Source organism: Zalophus californianus, chromosome 2 (assembly GCF_009762305.2).
Source record: "Zalophus californianus isolate mZalCal1 chromosome 2, mZalCal1.pri.v2, whole genome shotgun sequence".
NCBI lineage: Eukaryota > Metazoa > Chordata > Mammalia > Carnivora > Otariidae > Zalophus > Zalophus californianus.
This window is the reverse complement of record NC_045596.1, coordinates 22,422,742-22,429,728: the sequence shown is the minus strand read 5'-3', so window position 1 is coordinate 22,429,728 and position 6,987 is coordinate 22,422,742. Positions and strand designations below refer to the sequence as shown.

General features: G+C 39.1%; 1 pseudogene; it reads left to right on the top strand.

Annotated features, from left to right (window-relative positions):
- Positions 1–427: 427 nt before the first annotated feature.
- On the top strand, positions 428–1,391 carry LOC113925611 (annotated as a pseudogene).
- Positions 1,392–6,987: the final 5,596 nt, after the last annotated feature.

The window sequence follows — 6,987 nt, the reverse complement described above, 5'->3', positions numbered from 1 at the left end:
TTGGCTGCTGAATAGGTAAGCTGTGGAAGAAGTAGACTAAAGACTCCTACATAGGGGCGCCTGGGTGGCTCAGTGGGTTAAGCATCTGCCTTCCGCTCCATCATGATCCCAGGACCCTGGGATCCCGTCCCGTGTTGAGCTCCCTGCTGAGCAGAGAGCCTGCTTCTCCCTCTGCCTGCTGCTCTCCCTTGCTCATACTCTCTCTTTCTCTCTCTGTCAAATAAATAAATAAAATCTTTAAAAAAAAGACTCTTACATAGCAGTAAAAATGAAATGAACTACTGATCTATACCCTTAGAATATATAAATCTCTAATGATTAAAGCTACATGAAAGAAGTTAGACGCCACACACACACACACACACACACACACACACACACTACATACATACATGCATATATGGAGATATATATATCTCTCTCCAGGATGATATATATATTGTCAATATATAATATATATTTTAATATACTACTGTTATCTGGCAAGGAAGATGCTGCCAACAACTATGCCCGAGGCCACTATACGGTGAGGAAAGAGATCATCGATCTTGTGCTGGAGCGAATCTGAAAACTGACAGACCAGTGCACCAGGCTTCAGGGTTTCCTTATCTTCCATAGCTTTGGGGGTGGCAATGGCTCTAAGGCTACGCCTCCCCGTTGATGGAACAGCTTTCTGTTGACTATGGCAAGAAGTCCAAGTTGGAATTCACCATCTAACCTGCCCTCCAAGTATCCACAGCAGTTGTGGAACCCTACAACTCCATCCTGACCACCCATACCACCCTGGAGCACTCGGATTGTGCCTTCATGGTGGACAACGAGGCCATCTATGATCTGCCACCACAACCTGGACATCGAGCACCCCACCTACACCAACCTCAACCGGCTCATCAGCCAGATCGTGTCCTCCATCACTGCCTCCCTGCACTTCAACAGGGCCCTCAACGTGGACCTCACAGAATTCCAGACCAACCTGGTGCCCTACACCAGCATCAATGTCCCCCTGGTGACTTACTTGACCCATCGTCTCAGCTGAGAAGGCCTACCATGAGCAGCTATTGGTGGCAGAGATCACCAATGCCTGCTTTGAACCCTCCAAACAGATGGTCAAGTGTGACCCTTGCCATGGCAAATACATGGCCTGCCGCATGCTCTACCATGGAGAAGTGGAGCCCAAGGATGTGAATGTTGCCATTGTCACTATCAAGACCAAGCATGCCATCCAGTTTGTGGACTGGTGTCCCCCAGGTTTCAAGGTTGGCATTAACTGCCAGCCCCCCACAGTGGTTCCTGGGGGAGACCTGGCCAAGGTGCAATGGGTGGTCTGCATGCTAAGCGATACCACAGCCATCGTGGAGGCCTGGCTGGATGAAACACATCAGAATGCATAGAGCAATAGAGTATTCCAGCAGGAAGTATCCTTAGGAAGTCACTAAAAAACAACATGAAAACAAAATATACATTATACACACACACACACACACACACACACACACACACATATATATAATGTATATATGATCCTGGAAGGAGAATCTGTCCTAACTTCAGTCACATGCTTACCCTCTGACATTGTCATACTAGTATGACATCTGTCATACTAAAATGAGGAAAGATTGTGTGTATAAAAATTATGGTATATAATTATATAATTATAATTATGTATATATATACACATATATACATAAATATACTTTTTGTATATAAAAAACTCATCTTCAACAAAAATACACAAATGTGCTCAAAACCTTCTATGGAAACCGACATAATGTCTCAATGGCATGTCTGATGAAAGTTTTCCTTAAAGTCAAACCCATTTGAAAGTCAATCAGAGAAAGACATGTATCATATGACCTCACTGATATGAGGAATTCTTAATTTCAGGAAACAAACTGAGGGTTGCTGGAATGGTGGGTGTGGGGGGATGGGTTAGCCTGGTGATGGGTATTAAGGAGGGCACGTACTGCATGGAGCACTGGGTGTTATATGCAAACAATGAATCATGGAACACTACATCAAAAACTAATGATGTAATGTATGGTGATTAACACAACATAATAATAAAAAAAAGTCAACCCCATTTGAGCCTACTTCTTGGATATTTGGTACTTGTTAACCACTTATTTTCTGTTACAGTATTGACATACTGAAAAAACGCTTTAATGAAAAGTGGAGTTCAATTAAATGATGAGTTTAGTATTAAAACCTGCTCATGGGGCACCTGGGTGGCTCAGTTGGTTAAGCAACTGCCTTCGGCTCAGGTCATGATTCTGGAGTCCCGGGATCGAGTCCCGCATTGGGCTCCCTGCTCAGCAGGGAGTCTGCTTCTCCCTCTGACCCTCTTCCCTCTCATGTTCTCTCTCATTCTCTCTCTCTCAAATAAATAAATAAAATCTTTAAAAAAAATAAAACCTGCTCATAGGAGCATAAAGACATAATGGAGATTTACTTGTTGACTTTTATTTAGGTATTTTCATTCCTTAAGCCTTCTGAGATACCTATAAGAAACAGAGATAAAAAGGAGAAAGGTGACATAAGAGGCACATCTGAGAGACACATAAAATATAGTATTTGTATGAAGTGCTTTCTGAAACACGTGGGGAATAAAATAATTAGTAGTTAAGTAGAACTGATGTTACATGTGGAATGGGATTTTATGAATTCTGAAGTCAGTCCTGGTCTGACACCTATGATGAGTAACAGATCACTGTGAGCTGAGCTCCCAGGGGGAGGGGGGTCCCAGGCTAGCTGGAGCTGGAAAGAGGTTGCTGTTATTTTACACCCAGTATATGGGTGCTGGATGAAACATATCAGAATGCATAGAGCAATACAGTATTACAGTAGGAAGTAGCCTTAGGAAGTCACTAAAAAAACAACATGAAAACAAAAACCAATTTCAGAGAAAGTCACCAAATCACTAGAATTTGTGTGACTTCCAGAGAAATGTAACCAGTGGATCTTGGTGAGAAGAACTAATGTTTATTAAACAACTTACTATTAAACAGGAACTTGATGCAATTATTTCATTTAAGTTATGGCCACAGAGCTCTGGAAGTTAGGTGGTAGTATTTCTATTTAATATGAGAAGACACTGAGGCTCAGTGACCTTTAACCTGCCACCTGACTCTAGGGCCTATTAAGTGAATGAACCAGGCTCCGAACTGCCAGTTTATTGGTTCCACTCCATCAGGTTTTCATCTTCCATAATTACTGCCCACATATTCTTTCATTATCTATCATGAAATACCTATATGGTATTATGTCTGTGACTTCACAAAATTCATTGGTTCTCAGAGCGTGTAGGACATCTTAAAACCCCAAAACATATTCTCATAGATCTCTCTCAGAGTAACTATTTTAATTTCTGTGATTTTTCTAAAGAACTGGATTTGTAATACTAAATGTCCCCAAAGCCAACTCTATATACCACAAATTGAAGATATCAATTATCTTCTATTCTGGATATACTTCAGCAGCCTAAAGCACTGCATCCCACAAATACAGATCAGTATATTCACCTTGGGGTCTTGACATTTGTAGAATGACCATTGGCCTTGCTTAAATTCTATCAGAAGTCATTATGAGCGAAGTACTGGGAACATAATAAGCACTCAAGAAATTCACAAATGGCCAAAATTTCATTTGTCCCAATCCTCCTTGAAATTGAATTGGCTGCTCAGACTTCAATTTTGCCTTAGCTGTGAAAAATACACTTTTAAAGAAATGTATTAGAAATTGTTTTGTTACGTATCTTACATCAGACCCATGAGTCTGGATCAGAGCTCAGTAGAATCACCAAGGATATTGTACTCCCTAAAAACAGAAATCCAGTTTAAAAAAAAGAAAAGCTTACAAACATGTTATTTTAAAAATAATAGTACTAATAAAAGCAAAACAAGACAGGGCCCAAATTTCTACTAAAGGAGAACTTCAGTGAAGACTCTTGACATTTTTCAGTGTCTTTCCTTTTGAAGGAGTCAATACAGGCAGGCAAGATTAGACAGGGTAAAGTAGCAGTACTCTATGCAAGATATTACAAATCAAGTTGAAGAAAAGACAAAATAAAAATCCTGTCCTTCATCCAAATGGCCAACAGACACATGAAAAAGTGCTCAACATCGCTCGGCATGAGGGAAATCCAAATCAAAACCTCAATGAAATACCACCTCACACCAGTCAGAATGGCTAAAATTAACAAGTCAGGAAACAACAGATGTTGGCGGGGATGCGGAGAAAGGGGAACCCTCCTACACTGTTGGTGGGAATGCAAACTGGTGCAGCCACTCTGGAAAACAGTATGGAGGTTCCTCAAACAGTTGAAGATACAGCTACCATACAATCCAGCAATTGCACTACTGGGTATTTACCACAAAAATATAAATGTAGGGATCCGAAGGGGTACGTGCACCCCAATGTTTATAGCAGCAATGTCCACAATAGCCAAACTGTGGAAAGAGCCAAGATGTCCATCGACAGATGAATGGATAAAGAAGAGGTGGTATATATACACAATGGAATATTATGCAGCCATAAAAAGGAATGAGATCTTGCCATTTGCAATGACGTGGATGGAACTGGAGGGTGTTATGCTGAGTGAAATAGGTCAATCAGAGACAGACATGTATCATATGACCTCACTGATATGAGGAATTCTTAATCTCAGGAAACAAACTGAGGGTTGCTGGAGTGGTGGGGGTGGGAGGGATGGGGTGGCTGGGTGATGGACATTGGGGAGGGTATGTGCTATGGTGATCGCTGTGAATTGTGCAAAGACTGTGGAATCACAGCTCTGTACCTCTGAAACAAATAATGCAACATATGTTAAGAGAAAAGAAAAAGAAGAAGATAGCAGGAGGGGAAGAATGAAGGGGAGTAAGTCTGAGGGGGAGACAAACTACGAGAGACGATGGACCCTGAAAAACAAACTGAGGGTTCTAGAGGGGAGGAGGGTGGGGGGATGGGTTAGCCCGGTGATGGGTATTAAAGAGGGCACGTTCTGCATGGAGCATTGGGTGTTATGCACAAACAATGAATCATGGAACACTACATCAAAAACTAATGATGTAATGTATGGTGATTAACATAACAATAAAAAATTTTTTAAAAAAGATTTACACCAATTTCCTATAACTACAAACATCCTGAATGCAATCCTTTTCACAATTCTGTTACATGTATATAACTTTGTTTCTAAATAAAAGTTAACCTGTTGATTCTCTAAAAAAAAAAAAAATCCTGTCCTTGTCATATGTCTAATAATATTTATGTGTGCAATGTAACAAGAGGAAAATAAATATGAGCTGTTTTACCAAGCTAAAGAGAAATGAAAGTTGTAATAAGGAGCACTAGTGATGATGCCCATATATTTTTCTGAGGTTTTTTATACAGATTGAGATGAGCCACATAATAGAACCAACGTAAATAAAAGCTCTGCTGGTGCTTGTTGCCTGTTGGGTGGGGCATTTCTGGTGGAGAGAAAGCACTATATCTGGAAAACATGCCATTTAAATAATTGAGGACACCTGGTGTGAAGAAACTAAGGCCAATTTTACTGATTTTCCTTTCTTTTATTTATTTTTTCTGTGTTTCTCCATTAAATGTGAAAAAGAAAATTAAATGTGATTGTACCTGTCAGTTACATCCTCCAGGAAGGTAAAACTGTTTATATTTTGAAGAACATTATAAAAATACTTGGCTTACTCACCATTTAAGTCATTATGAGTAATTTACATTTAGTATTATATTACTAAAAAGTTTTCACTTTACTTAGAAAATGGGTTTCTCCTTATGAATACTTTCTACCAATAGAGTTTATCTATTGAACTGTGGAGTTCTTCAATTTCAAACATTGACCCAGCACACAATATTTTCAATGATTAATATATATTACTGTAGAATGTATTAAACGGATTTGGAAAGCATTGTAATTTGTCTAAACTGTGGTCTGTCTTATTTTATTGCAGTTCTGCTGCTAATTTCAAGTCTTCTAAGAATTCAACTGATCCTATATAACTATCTCAATCAAAACCTGGTCTTAATGATTATTCCAAGCACATGAGTGGATGAAAAATAAATGTATATAAATATATGCATATATATGTTAACATATGTTAACATATATTACATATAAGAATATGGAATATATAGGGAACATATATTACATACAAGAATATAAGAATAATGTAATATATAGAAATATATACACAAGGTATAAATATCTAGGAATATATATAATATAATGGATATTTGATGGACAGAATGGTTTCTGTCCTAAGGAAGCCTACTATTAGAAAATGAGACATGTATTTAACAAGTAATTAAAGGACATGACATGTTACTCATTAGAACCTACAGGACGCTTGGGAACATATGACAGAGTGTTCCAACCCAGTCTTGCACGGGAAGAAAGGCCTTGGACTAAGATAATTTTTAAATTGAAGACCTAATGAAATGGAGGGAGAAGGCATGGGGAACATGCTCCAGGCTGAAGAATTTAGAGGCAGAGAGGCACAAGGTAAATGACATATTCCAAAAATTAAAAGCAGTTTATTGTGACTGGAAAGGAGAGACCAGTTGGAAGTTTGGTGAGAGTGAAGGCTGGGAGGTTGGGGATGAAGCAGAGTGTGAGGCATATATTATTTATTTGAACTTTGTTTTATAGAGTAAGAGGAAACTCTGGAGGTAGCAAAGCAAGGAAGCATTATGATCAAAAACTAGTTTTGGGGGGCACCTGACCGGCTCAGTCAGCAGAGCATGCAACTCTTGATCTCAGAGTTGTAAGTTGGAGTCCCATGTTGGGTATAGAGATTACTTAAATTCTTTAAAAAAAATAGTTTTGGGAAATTATTCTAGCTACAATGCGGAGATTGGGTGTTTAGAGCAGTGGTAAAAAGAGGACAGCAGTATACACAGGGGAACTGGTTAGAAAGCTGTTGCTATAGTAATAGCAATGTTATGAAGAATCAAAGGAGAATTAGTGATACATTG